Here is a 16,385-nt window from a genome sequence, read left to right on the forward strand (position 1 = left end):
GTGCCCCCGTTGTTTTCCTATATATACTTGCCGAGTCTCATCAAGTCGAGGCGACTCCTTTTGGCTTTTTCACGGAAATGTCTAAGGGTCTGGGCCCTTGTTTCCTATCTTTCTCTCGCCGGATCCCTCAGTCGAGGCGACTCCTTTAGGCTTTTTCTGTTCTCAGAAACGGTTTAGGGTCAGTGCCCCGTTGTTTCTATATATACTTGCCGAGTCTCTGGGGACGATTGACTGCAACCCACGCACTTTTATTCAGATTTCTTGGAGTCCTTGAGTTCATACATGGCCTATCATGGGCTACTGATAAAACCTTTTCAAATGTGGCTGCATTCCATATACGGTCTATAAGCTTGCCTTCCATGGTCTCTAACTTGTAAGTTCCGGCCTGAACTACGGTCGCGATGCGGTACGGTCCTTCCCACTTGACCGCGAGCTTGCCTCCTTCGGTGGGCTGGCTGGCTTGTCAATCCCGCAGCACTAGGTCGCCAACCTGGAAGGTTCGCGGCCGAGTTCTGCGGTCGCGGTATCTTTTCACTGCCTGCTGGTACTCAGCCATTCGCGCACTCGCGGCTTCCCTTCGTTCTTCTAGAAAATTTTTCTCAATCTGCAGGCTCTCCTCATTTGCTGCGTCCGAGTAGGTGCGAACCCGGTGGGTGGGTTCGACCACTTCGACGGGAACCTTGGCCTCAAAGCCGTATGCGAGCGAGAACGGGCTCTCTCCCGTCGCTCGCCGCTGGGTAGTGCGATAGGCCCAAAGGACTCGATCAAGCTCGTCCGCCCAGTTTCCTCGGACGTCTTCGAGTTTCTTCCGAATCCCATCGACCAGGGTTCGGTTCACATTCTCTACCTGTCCATTTGCCTGGGGGTAGGCCACCGATACCTTGGTATGCTTGATACCGTGTCGGCGGCAGAATTCGGCGAACGCCTGGCAATCAAACTGTCGCCCGTTATCGCTGACGATGTGCTCGGGCAGACCGTAGCGACAGATCACCTTTTTCCACAGAAAACGTCGACACTGGTACTCGGTGATGGTAGCCAGGGGTTCCGCCTCGACCCACTTGGTGAAGTAAATCGATGGCCACGACGCAAAACTTCAATCCTCCCGGGGCGACGGGTAATGGTCCCAACAGGTCTATTCCCCATTTGGCGAAGGGAATGGCAGTGGTGACCGGTGTATAGAAGGTGGCTGGCCGAGTGTCTTTCCTGGCGAATGCCTGACAAACGCCACATTTGGACATCCGTTCTACACAATCTCGCATCATGGTCGGCCAGTAATACCCTTGAACGACCAATTTTCGGGCGAGCGTGTGAGCACCCTGGTGCGCAGCGCAAATGCCTCTGTGGGCTTCATCCATTACCTTCTCGGCCTCAGGCTTAAGTAGGCATTTCAACAAGGGTCCTCCGAACGACTGTTTATATAGGTCTCCGTCTACGATCCGGAAAGAGGGAGCTTTCCGCCGAACCCTTGCGGCGACTGATGGGTCAGCTGGCAACTCGCCTGTTTCCTTGAATCGCCGGATGTCATCTATCCAGAACATCTCCGGGTTTTTCTCTCGATTCCACCCTTCGATGCTTACTTGCTGGACATCTAGCGGCGCCTCTTCGACGCTCGGCCGACTTAGCTCCTCCTTCTGGCAAATCTTTATTAAGCGGTCCGGCACCCCTTCCAGGGCGATTTTAGACAAGATGTCGGCCTCTACGTTGTCCGCCCGGGATATGTATTCTATTTCATAAGCTTCGAACCCCTTCAACATCTTGTTGGCACATTCTTTGTACAACGCCATCCTTGCGTTCTTAGCTTCGCACGTACCCGAGATCTGCCCGACTACTAGTCGGGAGTCGGTTTTGACTCGTAGCCGTTCGATTCCTAGACCCTTGGCGAGTCGGAGGCCATTCAACACTGCTTCGTACTCGGCCTCGTTATTTGATGCAGGGAACAAGTACCTTAGGGCGTAATACAACCGAAATCCCTCCGGGGTGATGAGCACAACGCCGCCTCCGCAGTGCTGTCGACTTGATGCTCCGTCCGCATGCATCTCCCACCACTCGCCCGGGGTGCTTTCCGAGGCACTTTCCTTCTCCTCCTCGCTCGTCGTACACTCGACCAGGAAGTCGGCCAAAGCTTGGCCTTTGATGGAGGGCCTGGGTTGGTATTCGATCCCGTATTGTGTTAGCTCGACGGCCCACTTCACTAGCCGGCCGGAAGACATGGGGTTCCGTAGTACATTCCCGAGTGGTTGATCCGTCAGGACCCGGACGGTATGGGCTTGGAAATAAGGCGCCAACTTGCGAACGGTGACCACCAAGGCATACACGATCTTTTCCAGGGCAGTGTACCGTGTCTCGGCAGCTTTCAGTGAGCGGCTTACATAGTAAACTGGGTGCTGGACTCGGTCCTCCTCTCGGACCAACACCGAACTTACCGCTTTGGCCGAGGCGGCGAGGTACAACAGTAAGGGCTCGCCCTCCTGGGGGGTAGACAGTACTGGGGAGTCGACAGATACCGTTTTAATTCCTCGAACGATTGTTGGCATTCGACAGTCCAAGCGAATCCCTCTTTCTTCTTCATGGCTTCGAAGAAAGGCACAGTCTTATCCGCCGATTTGCTCAGAAAACGGCTGAGAGCGGCCAGTCGTCCGGTCAAGCGTTGTAGGTCCTTGATAGTAGTAGGAGGCTGCATGTCGAGGATGGCTCGTACTTTCTCTGGGTTAGACTCAATGCCTCGTTTGGTGACCATGTAGCCCAAGAACTTACCGCCCTGGACGGCGAACGCACACTTCTTGGGGTTCAGTCGGAGGTTATACTTTATCATTACTTTAAAGCAGTCGGCTAAATCCTCCGCGTGCTTGTCCTCCTCTCGACTCTTGACGAGCATGTCGTCGACGTACGCGGCCATCGACTTTCCTAGCAGGTGGTGGAATAACCGGGCGACCATTCGGGTGTACGTGGCCCCGGCATTTTTGAGTCCGAATGGCATGACTCGATAGCAATACACTCCGTCCGGAGTTAGGAAGGCGGTCTTCTCCTCGTCTGCCGGGTGCATGAATATTTGATGGTACCCTCTGAAGGCATCCATAAAACTGAGCAACGCCGACCCGTCCGTCTCGTCGACTAGCTGGTCGATTCGGGGCAGAGGAAACGGATCCTTTGGGCACGCTTTGTTAAGATCTGTGTAGTCTACACACATTCGCCACGTCGGGGGCTTGGGCACAAGGACCACGTTAGCCAACCATTCCGGGTACTTGACCTCACGGACGTGTCCGGCTGCTAACAGCGTGCTGACTTCTTTCTTCACAAACTCCCTCCGATCGTTTGCCAAATATCGTTTCTTTTGCACGACCGGCCGGTGCTCCGGGTCTACGGCGAGTCGATGCGATATGACCGATCGATCTACGCCGGGCATATCTTCTGGGCCCCAGGCGAAGACCAGCCGGTGCTCTTGGAGTACTCTTGTGATTTCCCCCTTTAGCTTCTCCGAAAGGCCGACTCCGATTCTCACTCGCCTGCTTGGCTGCGCTGGGTCCACTTCAACTTCCTCTAGCTCGACGGCCGGCTCCGGGCGTGGTATCACTGTTTTCTTAGGGGGCCTCTCGGTGATCTCATGGACCTGCATCCCACGCTTGCCCATACCTCTACATGCCTGCAGATAGCAGTCGCGGGCGACCTTGCGGTCACAACGCACCGTTCCTATTCCGTTCGGCGTGCGGAATTTCAGGCACAAATGTTCGATTGAGATCAGAGCCCCGAGGTCTTCCAAACCCGGGCGGCCGAGTATGGCGTTGTGTGAGCAGGCTAGATCGACCACGATGAACTTCATGCTCAACTGCTGCACATTCGGATAGCTGCCGATTTCCACAGGAAGAGTGATGGACCCTTCCGCCTCTACCGAGTCCCCGGTGAAACCGGCGAGAGGGGTGTTCACGGGCCTGAGCTGTTCTCGGGTCAGCCCCATCTTGGTAAAGGTCTCCAGGTACAGTACGTTGACGCTGCTCCCGGTGTCGACCAGGATTCGGCGAACGACCACACCGTTGATGTCCATGGCGATGACCAACGCGTCTCGATGCGGGGTTTCCCCAGCTGGCAGGTCTTTATCGGTGAACACGATGGGCTCCCGACATGTCTTTTTGGAGCTCTCTTCTCGACCATAGACTGTTCCGACATATAGCTGCCGAGCCCAGGCTTTTCGGGTGTTCGCGGAATCGCCGCCTTCTGGCCCACCGACTATCATGTTAATGACCGGCTTCTGGCGCCATTGGGCTTCGTCCTCTTCGGAAGCCGGCTGCTTGCCTCGGCTGTTTTCTGAGTCGGCGACGGGTCCCTCACCTCCTCGACCGGTCGACCTTCGTTTCCATTGGTTAGGGGGCGGTGTCCCTTGCTGGATGATCCCCTCCATAATCTTCTTTAGATAGTAGCATTCTTCTGTGCTGTGAGTATAAGATTTGTGATAGCGACAATATTTAGAAGTCTTACCCGTATCCTCGTCCGCTGCTCGGTCGTCCATCGGCGGAGGCGGAGGCGGGGCGACCGCCTGTACTTCACGGACTGGTCGCTCTGGAACTGGTCGATAGGTGTGAACGATGGGTCGGTCGTACGGCCGCCTGACCTCGGGTCGCCGGACGGCATCTGAACGCCTTTCTCTCGTTTCCACCCGCGTCCTTTTTGCGCTGGCGGACCCACCGACCTCGCGCTGCCGTTTATGCTTCATGGCCTGCTCTGTGTTGGCCCTCTTATTGGCCATCTGGATAGCCTCCGCGTATGTCGCCGGGCGGTTGTCCCTTAGATCTCGATACAGCTGTCCAGATCGCAAAGATTCAATGAAGAAGGTGAGCGCTGTTTGGTCCTCCACCTCTTCTATCGACTGGATCTCCTTCTGCCAACGAGCAAGATAGGCTTTCAAGGACTCGCCTTCATCCTGATGGATGTCGCCTAAGTGCGTCAGGTCCTTCTGTGGCTTGATGTTAGCGGCATAGTGGCTCATGAAGCGGTCTGCCAGTTCTTCGAAGCTGTGGATCGACCCCGAGGGCTGACTTACAAGCCATCTTTGGGCGGGCCCCTTCAGCGTAGGTAAGAAGGCACGGCACATGACCGGATCCCGCACTCCTAGGACTTGCATCTTAGCTTGGTGACTCAACAGGTGTTCTCGCGGGTCGCCTGATCCGTCAAATGTGGCTTGCTCCGGGAACTTAAAGTCGCCCGGTATCTTGAAGGCCATGACCTCGTCCGAGAAGGGCAAGGCGGTTAGCAACGTACGCCCCAGGGATTTGGCTTTTCCCTCCATCCGTTCTCTTAGATTTCGTACCTCTTGTACTAGGTTGGCCACTTCGACCCTTTCCCGGGTCCGATTCCCCGTGGATTCCGTGCTTTCGCCGACTTCAGACTCAGCCGGTTGGGCAGGGTTGCGAGGAGGTTGCTCCACGCGGCGAGTCTCAGTCCTGGCCCTTTTGGTTCGGCTCTTTTCTCGTGCAGCTTGCCGGTCGCGGGCGACTAATGGGGCACGACTGGGCTCCCTCCGGCCTAATCGCTCCCTTGCCGACCGACGTCCGACGCTGGGACCCAGCCGGGAATGAACGGATTGCACCGGTTGGCTCTCTGCCCGTCGACTCAATTGCCGATTGTCTGGCCTCTGAGGCGGTTGCAACTCGTGTTGCAACTGGCGAGTGATGGACTGTTCTCTCACTCCTAGGCTCGCTTCCGCGCAGGCGCGTCCGATTGCACGCAACTGCTCCGGGGTGAGCTGCACTTGAGGTAATTGCGGGTTTCTCAGCGGCGTCGGCGGCGGTGTCGTCTCGTTTTCATGGCTTCGGGCATTTCTTCTATTCAGCTGGTTTCTCAGGTCGGCCTCCCGTCCGTTGTCTTGACGGCTCGACTGTTCCCCGCTTCCAGCCATGTCTGGAGTTGGCCTGATTCAACTATTGTTTCTCGGACTCGCCTCACCCAAGTGGACACGTGACTCTTCGTTTCGATCCCCACAGACGGCGCCAGTGATGGTTTTAGGGTTTTCGGGCCCAAGGAGGTCCAACACAACCTTAAGCTGGTGGATACACCTTTCACAAAAAGGTTTGAGTCCTAGTAAAATATGATGCTTAACAGTACTTGTCTATTCCCTCTCCGGGTTCTCGAATCTGCCTCATACAAGGGTGGAGGAGCCCTCTTTATAGTGGCTCCTCTTCTACTGACTTAAAGGCTTATGATGGCCGACTTAAAGATTACATTCAATGTGCCGAGCTGTTGGGCGACGTTACGGAATCTGCCAACGGCTCTCTTTGGCTAGTAACTGGCGGACCGAGCCCAGCCTTTAATGCCTCAACGGCTCCCTGTCTTAACTGCGTTGAAGGCTCCCTCCACGGCTCTCTGGACCGAGTCCTCTCCTAGAGCGGGCCTGGGCCGACTCCTTGTCCCCGTTTGGCATTGGGCCGCCCTTCCGGTTTCTGAACTGGGCCTCCCTCTTTGGACCTGGGCCGAGTCCTGGACTCGGCCCATGCATTCTTTCTGGGCCTCTTTTCTTGGGCCGGGGTTCTCACCCCATCATATAGCTAACTAGATTAGTTACATAGAAACGTGTTTGGTAAATGGTTGTTAGTTGATAGCTTTTAGCTGTTAGCTATTAGCTATTAGCTGATTGGGTTAGTTAGTGGGTATAACTAGTTAATAATATTAGCTAATTGTAGAAAGGTGTTTGATAAATTAGTTGGTAGTTGATAGCTGTTTGGTATAATTTCTTTTCTCAAAAGTTAATTGAAAAAGTTGCTTTGAGTAGCTTTATGAATTTTAGCATTTTGAAGTTACAAAAAATTAATTAACCAAACACTTATATTGATTTTTTTAACAAAGTCAAACAATTAATAGTGGTCAAATAAGCCGACAAAATTGGCTAATAGATTTTACCAAACACGGCAAGATAAGTGGAGGTTTGCCAAAGATGGAGATGTAAATGAAAATTATAAATGGTTAGAGATGTAAATATCAAGGCTTGCTGTTTTTGCAATGACATTAATAATTAGTATAGAATAGACATGTTTCCCTTATCTCTTCTTGGTGGAAAGAATAATATCTTTGTTGCACAGGAGATTTTGCTGTCCTTTGGCAAACATGTAATGTGGGATGAAGTGCCAATCACCAACATACATATATTTCCACTACATCATCAAAGTTTGATGGACCATATATGTCTTAGTCATGACTACTCATGATGGGAGCTATAAATTTTATGATAATGTTTGGTTGTTAGTTTTAAGTGCAATCACATTATTCATGACAATTTTGTTTAATCTTAACTATTATTTCACAAATATTTCTGTTCGACAAAATCACCACCGTTGTCTTTAGGTCTCCTCATCCCAATCACACCAACCCACCAAAAAAAAAAAAAAAAAAAAAAAAAAAAAAAAAAAAAACACCTAAAGTTAGCATTGGTACATGGTATTGTAATGGTGGGTTCATTTGATTAGATGTACATCATGATTAAATACTATTTAAGGAAATAATAGAGTTAATTGCAATTTGGGTCCTTAAAGTGGATAGAATTTGTCAAATTGATCCCTCATTTATGGAAGTAAATTAATATTACGCGTACTTATGCATCAAAGTGATTATTTTGATATTTTTATTATAATCATTATTAGTTTAATTTTAAATTTTACATATTGTTAACCAATGGCAAAAATGAAAAGAGGGATTGAAATGAAATTTTGAGCAAGTCAAACACACATGAATATTTAATGAGAAAGTTCAATTCCTCAAATCATCACCTTTGTGCATATATAATTACGGGTAACATTCACCGCTGGAAATTTCGCTATTTCCGTCCAACAATAATGTTGATCGGTAATTTGTAAAAAATCATAACTTTCCATCGCAAATAGAAATGGACGGAAAGTTGGACGGATATTCAGTCCAACACTTACACGTTGGACGGAAGTTCCGACAAACACTAAATGTTGGACGGAAATTCTGTCTAACGTTTGCACGTTGGACGGAAAATCAAATTGACAATTAGGTAAAATGCAAAAAATGTACTTCATATTATTAAATACCGTCCAACATTGTTGTTGGACGGAAATTGAAATATTTAAGTCCCAGCTTATTTCAGCTCATACTTAAATGTTAGGGCTTTTTCGAACGCATTCGTCACTTCACCTTCTTTTGTTCTACGCCTCCCCCTCAGTCAGCCATTTCCAAACTTTAGCATTCGTCACATTGCAGGCCTTTGCAGTTCTACGCCTTCACTCCGGTGATCTCCCCAGTGCTGTGCCTTCAGGCCTCTCGGTTCGGCAGTTCGCACTCTTTGCAGGCCGCAGGGACAGCTCCTCAGCCCCTAATTGAAGTCAGCAGCAGGTCTCCTGTCTTCGTTGCGACTCATCTGCAGCGGGCAGCTACTCTTTTTTATCGGCAGCGACGACGACATTAGGTTCGAAAACTAACCCTCAAGTCTAGTTAGATTTGCAAAAATTAATTTTTCAGATTTATTAATAATTGATTCATTTTTTAATTGTAATTCTCCTGTTTTGATGTCGAGGATAGTATTATTTTCCTAGATTTCTCCCCAATTTTATCTTGTTGATGTTGGAAAAATAGCATTAAAATGACATTTTAAGTGGCTATTTTGTGGTATAATTATCGGTGGGGTCCACCTCCGATTTGGGTCGGGTCAAAGTGGATTCGGGTTCTTCGTAGTGAGACGAAGAGATTGATATATTGTACGCTCAAAACGGATAATGGGTGAATGAGATATTGATTCTCAAAGTAGACCCATTGAGTTGGAAAAATGAAGGGAAAAGTGAGCTTTGTCCCACATTGGTTTGGAAAGAGGATTTGACCCCCCTTTTATACAAGAGCTTTTTTAGAACTTGTAGAATTGTATAGCATAGAGGCTCTCTCGCGCGGGGGGAGGGGGGGTGCAAATCAAATTCCAACTAGAGAGACTTCGGAGAGGCTTGATTCAAGCCCGAGCTCGTGTGCGCCGGCACATACGGGCACGAATGTCGTCCGGAAATTGGCTGGCCTTGCGGGCTAAGTTATGCCAACTTTCGGTATCAGTTTTCCAAACTCTAAGCCACTTGAAAGCCTGGGTTCGACCTGGCCCGGCACGAATGTCGTCCGGAAATTGGCTGGCCTTGCGGGCTAAGTTATGCCAACTTTCGGTATCAGTTTTCCAAACTCTAAGCCACTTGAAAGCCTGGGTTCGACCTGGCCCGAGAGCATTAGGCCGAACAGAGAACAAGCAGCACGAGAGGTGCTCTCGTGTGCGCTGGCCGAGACCAAGCAACACGAGAGTTGCTCTCGTGCGCTGCGGCCTGGCCGAGAGCATGCAGCACGAGAGTTGCTCTCGTGCGCTGCAGCTGAACAGCACTTCGGTCTACCAGAGCTGTTTCTGGACAGTGGAGATTTAATTCATCCGTTACAAGAATTAATCTCTGTATTAATTCATTTTGAATTTTGAATTAAACCTGCACTAATGACCAGCTGTTTCAGATGTTACCAACGTGCCATGAATGCCTACTAAATGCTATTTAGTACTCCAATTCCCATATAAGAAGAGGTAGTAGGAGCAAGTGATTTACAACAAGTGTGGGAAGAACACGAGAGTACACAACACACAAAGATAAGCAATTTTCCTTCTCAAAACCTCTGCTCCTACTCCTTTTCTTGCTACTGTGTTTTGCCCATGCTCTAGTTCGCCGGGTTCGTTCGTTTGGGTGCTCAAACGTCGAATCGTTGTACGTTTTATCCTGGGAAACCTAGGCCACAACGCTCCTAGCACTTTTGGGAGGTGGCAAATAAGGTTTTAAGGAAAGACAGGCACTTTGCCTAACTCGTACGAATCTTTCTTCCTTCTCCTTCTTTCTTGTTTTGGATTATGCTCTAAGCAAAAATCCGTTCTTTCTTGTTGTTTTGGAATTATAATCTAAGGATTATATTTTCTTTTTGGTTGATATATATTGGTATATCTTTTTCGTAGATATACATGTATATATAACCGTTGGGTCCGTTTTATATATATTTGTGTGTATATATATATTTCGGATATATATCCAATAATATTTTATATATATTTCGTGTGTATATATATAAATATTATTTTACGGATATTAAATCGATTGTGGTTCATTATCACCAACAGTTGATTCTAGGTTTTTCAGTGTATGGATATTATTCTCTGCTCCCATGGATGCAGATGGCTGGATGAACACAAGGTAATTAAACGCACATCAATCATCATTTCCTTTCATTTTTCTCCTTTTTGGCTAAATTATTGCTTCAATAGTTTCTGCATTTAGTCAGTTAATATTCATTCTCAATGTAACTGAGTAATACACGGAGTATATGTACGGATGCTATCTGTTATCAGATTCTATGCTTTTAGGTTACGAAACTGGTGTTAGAATTCATAAATCACGCAGATTTTAATCCTGTGTGCTTCAATGTTGCTTTAGGGCAGCGTAACAAACAATTCAATGAAAAACACAGTATATTAGACACTTAAGTGCATGGAACAACAAGAAAATAAGTAGAAACAACTGAACAATAGTTGTATTACAAGTGAAATTAGCGGTAAGAAGTTGGTGAGATCAAGTAGTAGTTCATCTAACTCCTGAAGTGCCAAATGCCTTCATGTAGTAGTTCAACAGCAGGTTCATATCTAACTATCTAAGCATCTTATTAGTTATTATGCAGTTACTATGTTTAGAATTTCCACCTTATTTGTTCCTTCCCCCGTCTTACAATGTATCTATTATGCTCTAAAGATAAATAACTTGTCAAGTAATAATGTAATTAGAAATTACTTTAATCTCTGTTCTCTCAATCGTTTTCAGTTTCTTCTTTAGTCTTATTGGATATGGTTCCCTCATACTTTGCTCATGTTCTGGCTCTTGCTTTAGACTAAATTGCTTCACCTTAGTGTCTACATTGGTTGCACTTGTAATCTAAATATACATGTTTCTATTGCTTCTTTTTTTATTTTTGTAGATGAGGGGGAAAAAAAGGTGATTGGATGAAGAACAAGGCACGAATTTTTGAGATTAAATTGGAGCTAACCGGGCGATTGACTAAATGATGAAACACAAGCCCCTTCATGAAGATTAAATACTTTATGTTTTTATGATTTTTTTTTGTGTATGGCAATAGTGCATTGGTTAAATATTTATAGATCGTACACGATACTATCTTTTTGTTGTAAATAATTTTGATATTTAAATATATTTTCATTTTGAATTTAGATAATGTGTATATTATTTTGTAAATGATATAGAATATATTGACAAAAGATAAAACAAAATTATAGCAAGATCAAAATAAATAAAAACAATTTATATAAATATAGATTTTCCTGCCAACAATTGGTCACATTTTCTGACCAACAATTAGAAGGAAATCAACATTATGGACCAGGGAATTTCCGACCAACATGTGGTCGATATTTCCGTCCAACTGGTCAAAGTTGGACGGAAGTTCTCATCCTAAAAATGGTGGGTTACTATTCGAAATTTCCGTCCAACTTTGACCTGTTGGACGCAAATTCCGACCGACATATGATGTTGGACGGAATTAGCGATGTTCATTTTTCCGATGCCTCATTTTGGACGGAATGTTGAACGGAAACCTGTTTTCCGACCAATAATCCCCATTTTCTGTCTAATTTTCGTTGGACGGAAATAGCAGGATTTCCAGTAATGATTTACTCATATAATTAATAAAAATTAATTTCATGATTCCTAAATCCTAGTTATCTTCGAGACCAAAAGTCAAATTAGCCTTAGTACATGTCTTAATCTCAATGTAAATGTATGACAATTAATTTAGTTGATCATGGAAAAACATAAAGACAAGGATGAATAGTTCAAACCTATTGTCATAATTTTAATTTTTTTTCAAGTATTTTAATTTATATTAATAATCCTTGTTGATATTAAAAAGATTGTTGTAATTATGGTCAAAGCATGCACTTTTCGCCGGGAATTAGTTTTAACATGATTCTTGAGAACTACTATTGGAGGAAGAAGGCGAAAGGCGACGACGTTCTCCTTATTCAGTGACAAGGTGACCGGCGACAGTTGCAGTCGTCGGACACTTATTTAATATTTATAACACTTAATTATCGGATATTATCAATGGGTGATCAATTATTGAGTTCGGATGCATCAAAATGAAAAATTCACATGTTTAATTGAACTTTTTAAAAATTTGAGGAGTCTACTTTCAAAAAAAACAAATTGAGGAGTCTAATTATTATTTCGTATAATGCATAGGGGTCTAGTCTCAAAATTTTATAATATCAAATAGTTTGAATTTCGATTATTATAAATAAAAAGTGGTAGCGTATTTTTAAAAATGAATAATAGTTTCACATTCATTATTATAAAAAGAAAAATGGTTTATTTTTCTTAAGTTTATATCTTCATATTTGGTGAGCACATTATTATGAGTTTAAAAAAGTTGATTTAGTAATTAAATATTTAAAAAAATGTCAATCAAGTAACACCACATCATGAGGTAAATATTAGGATATAAAACTTATGTGGATTGAGGAACATATAGAAAATGGTCAAATACACTCTCAAATTTTATACGAGAAGTCAATTAGTCCTCCGAACTTTTAAAAGTTGTAATTAAACACATCAACATATCATTTTAGTGCATTAAAGCCTAAAATCAATCAGTGACCGGTGATAGCAGGTCGTTAGGGTTTCGGTGATGCTTCGAGTACCTCTGAAAAAAACTGACAATCGGTGACCAACAAACGGTTGTCGATCGCCTTCTTTAATTTCGTAGAAAAGGCGATCACTAGTCTCCTTCTTTGATTGAGAATGTGACCAATTGATCATCTTCTCCAATTGAGAAGGTAACTATGGGTCGCCTTTTCCACCAGAGAAGGCAACTAGCTATCGTACAACGTTCCCCATTTTTTTCGAAGATAGTCAAAGTATCGCTGGAACCCTAATGACTTGTTATCCCTGGCCACTAACCAATTTTTTTTCACTGGTTTTAATTTTTGCAGATCTGTGTTTTTCCATTCGTTATTTTGACGAGTATTCTTCCTCTCATTTCTTTGTTGAGTTTTTTTTTTTCATTAAGGTGAAACGTTTTAATTAGTCATGGCGTATTTTTATCTCTTCCTGAGCAACAAAGAAGATCTGAACTATGTTATGCAGTTCAGATTGATGGAGATATTGTTTATGGACAAAAGAACTGCAATAGATTCTCAGGTAGTATGGAAGACTACTTCTCAAACAAAGTTAGTATTGGGTGACCAGACCATTATCAACATCAAAGAAGCTTCAGATTCCTCGAATGAATTCAACTTAAATTTTGCAAAACAGTCTGCAATTCAAGTTTCTTGTAGCATTGCTAGGAAAGTTGTTTCTATGTCTGACTGTAAGGAATGCTTTATTGTTCTATCAATCTTTATTGCAAACGTTTTGACTTATGATTAATGAATTAGTATCTTTATTCTCAAAAAAAAAAAAAAAAATGGGAGTCTAATTGACTTTTCATATAAAGTTTGGATGTATATTTAACACTTTCTCTGAAGATGTATTATATTCATAAAAATAAATCTTTTTTGGAATGCTACTGACTTTATTACATTGTAGAATGTGTTCAAACATACTTTCTCAACCTAATGAAGCGTACAGAGTCAGGCTCAATCTCACGACCTCCCACATGGGAGAGGTCACTACATATCATCTAAGCACAAGGTGCATGACATTTAATAATCATTTTTTAATTTCAGATAACTATACAATTTTCCTATAATAAATATGTATTATCGTACTTAGGTGAGCTGATAGCTCATCCATCATTTAAAGCAATGATTTCATTAGCAATTAACAATATTAAATATTGTACCAAATAAATAATATGCTTCCCATTTTTTTAGCATAAAAGTATACCGACCAACTAAAGTAAAGCTGTTTCTGAACGTTTTTAGGCAGTCTTAATAATTTTTTTTATAGTCAACTTGTGCAATTGTGCTTAGCAAATTTTTTTGCAAGAGAAATTTTAATTAATTCTTAATGCAATTGAATATATATATATATATATATATATATATATATATATATATATATATATATATATATATATATATATATATATATATATATATAATTGTTACAAGTGAATATATATAATTGTTACAAGGAAACGCCAGTACGCCACAGAATAGATTTCTAAGGTTCAACTTGATTAAATTTATATCACATGATGCTGATAATAATGTAGTACCCTCGAAAAAAAAATTATATTAACAATGTAAATAAAATAAAATAAAATAAAACTTTAGGCTTCACATACAAGTTGACGAACGGTAAATTTGTCAAATAACATGTAACCACGCACATATGCATCAATGCAAATATTCCCAAACACCACACGTGCAGTCCAATCTCAAGTTTAACAAAAAGATATATAAACATAAGATTTTGACATTAAGGATTCGCTTAACGGTTAATCACATGTTAACCAACTCAGCCGGTCACATGGACCAGATACGTGGGGCCCACTAAACCCAAGTAAACCCGAGCAGAGCAGGCCCACGCCGTAAGCTTTTTCTCAGCAGCTGTTGCACATGCGAGGGTGCACGTGCAGGAGGGCATCCCCGCAATCAACGGTCGAAGATCGGACTACTATCCGGACGGACGGTCAAGATCCTGCACGTATAGTTCCTCCACCGAATTTCCAAGCTGGCAATCACCGACGACCGGCGATAGAAGGTGAGCGGAAGGCGAGGAAGACATGATTAAGATAATCATGAAGGCGTAATGATGAGATGATCTTTTTGACCGTTGACCGGATCTAGCGGTAATAACGAGCTTTGCTTTGACCATGGGGGACGCACGTGTGGGTACACGTATTCTTCATGTGTGGCTTCGCTGTTGTATGGGAATTATGGTGTGCCACGTAGGATCACGTGACGGTTGAAATAGTATAAGTACAAGTTGATTAAGAGTGTGTATGCCAAGCACTTTGTGCTTAGATGGCAGTTGTGACTTTTTCTATATGATTGTTGACTAAATGGAAATATACAATGATGGTGGTGGTGGTGGTGACAGCGACGGCGACAGGTGATTGGCTGCTCCAGCAAACGGAAAATGGCTTCCCAAAAAAAAAAAAAAATGAAGTCATTTTTCAGAAAATTCCCTAGACTTTCCATTAAGCACACCCTTATTTTCCATTGACTTTCATTTTCCCTCTCTAGCCAAAATCTAGAAATCATTTTCCGAGTTTCCAAACACACCCTAAGTGTTGTAATTAAAGTTTTACACACTAAGAATATGATTCAAAATCATAGTTATTAGTGTTTGATTAATAACTCTTTAAAACACAACTATGAGATTTGATTATCCTCCAATTAAAAATCGCATTCCCTAATTTAAGAAAAAAAATAAAAAAAAGGTACATCATCACATCTTATTAGTAATCTAATTTTTAAGTTTGGATCAGTACTTTTAGATTTTTATTTTGATTTTTTTTTTGTTCATATTGATGTTTTGGATATCATTATATTATGATCAATTATCTTAAATTTTTTTTTTTTGTATTTGTAAAAACATTTATTCCCATTATAGAGTCATACACACTCAAACTTCAATATATATTGGTAATCATTCAAATTCCACCATATATACTACCAAACATACAAAATACTTTCATCAAAATCCATTATCATTAGCAAGTGTTTGATTTCTATTTTGATTCATATTCTCATGTGTGAACCAAACACACCCTTAATTTGCTTTATACAATTTTCAACTTTTTTTTTTTAACTTTTTGAATAGTTCTTTAACTTCTCTGTTAAGTTAAAAGACTATTTTAGGTTTTAGAAATATATGTATATTATTGCGAAAAAGTAAATTATATTGTCATAACTTTTCATACTCAATTTTCTATAAAATAATTTTTTTAGGCCACTAGTTATATTCGAAATAACTTTTTTAACTAATCAATGTCTTGTGTGAACAAAATAATAATAAATTTTCTCTCGTCACCAAAATAATAATAATACAAGGGAGGAAAATTAAGGAAGAAAATTTGATAACGGTCATAAATGAGCGATGAAAATACTTTTTTTATATATATAATTTACAGACAAAAAGTGATATTTTCTCATCACCAAAAAAAAAAGGTGATATCTTTGTAACGTTTTCCTGTTATATCATTATTATAACATTAGGATAAGTTATGATAATATTCAGTATTTGGTATGTGGTGCAACACTAATAACCTAATAGCTAGACTGTCATTATGATTAAGAGTCTGGTTAGAGTTTAGGAGACCTAAAGACATACAACCATAATGATGGCCTGTAGTTATATAAGGTCACTAGTCTTCCCACTGCTCACATTACATACCTCATACACCATCTAGAGAGAACTGAGTAGAAG

General features: G+C 42.8%; 1 long non-coding RNA gene across 1 annotated transcript; it reads left to right on the forward strand.

Moving 5' to 3' along the window:
- Nucleotides 1-8,108: 8,108 nt before the first annotated feature.
- LOC109185311 lies at nt 8,109-11,150 on the forward strand. The gene is made up of 3 exons (XR_002054957.1): nt 8,109-8,407; nt 10,121-10,193; nt 10,969-11,150. It is a non-coding gene; the product is annotated as an uncharacterized LOC109185311 (long non-coding RNA).
- Nucleotides 11,151-16,385: the final 5,235 nt, after the last annotated feature.

This window comes from Ipomoea nil, unplaced genomic scaffold, assembly GCF_001879475.1.
Source record: "Ipomoea nil cultivar Tokyo-kokei standard unplaced genomic scaffold, Asagao_1.1 scaffold1317, whole genome shotgun sequence".
NCBI lineage: Eukaryota > Viridiplantae > Streptophyta > Magnoliopsida > Solanales > Convolvulaceae > Ipomoea > Ipomoea nil.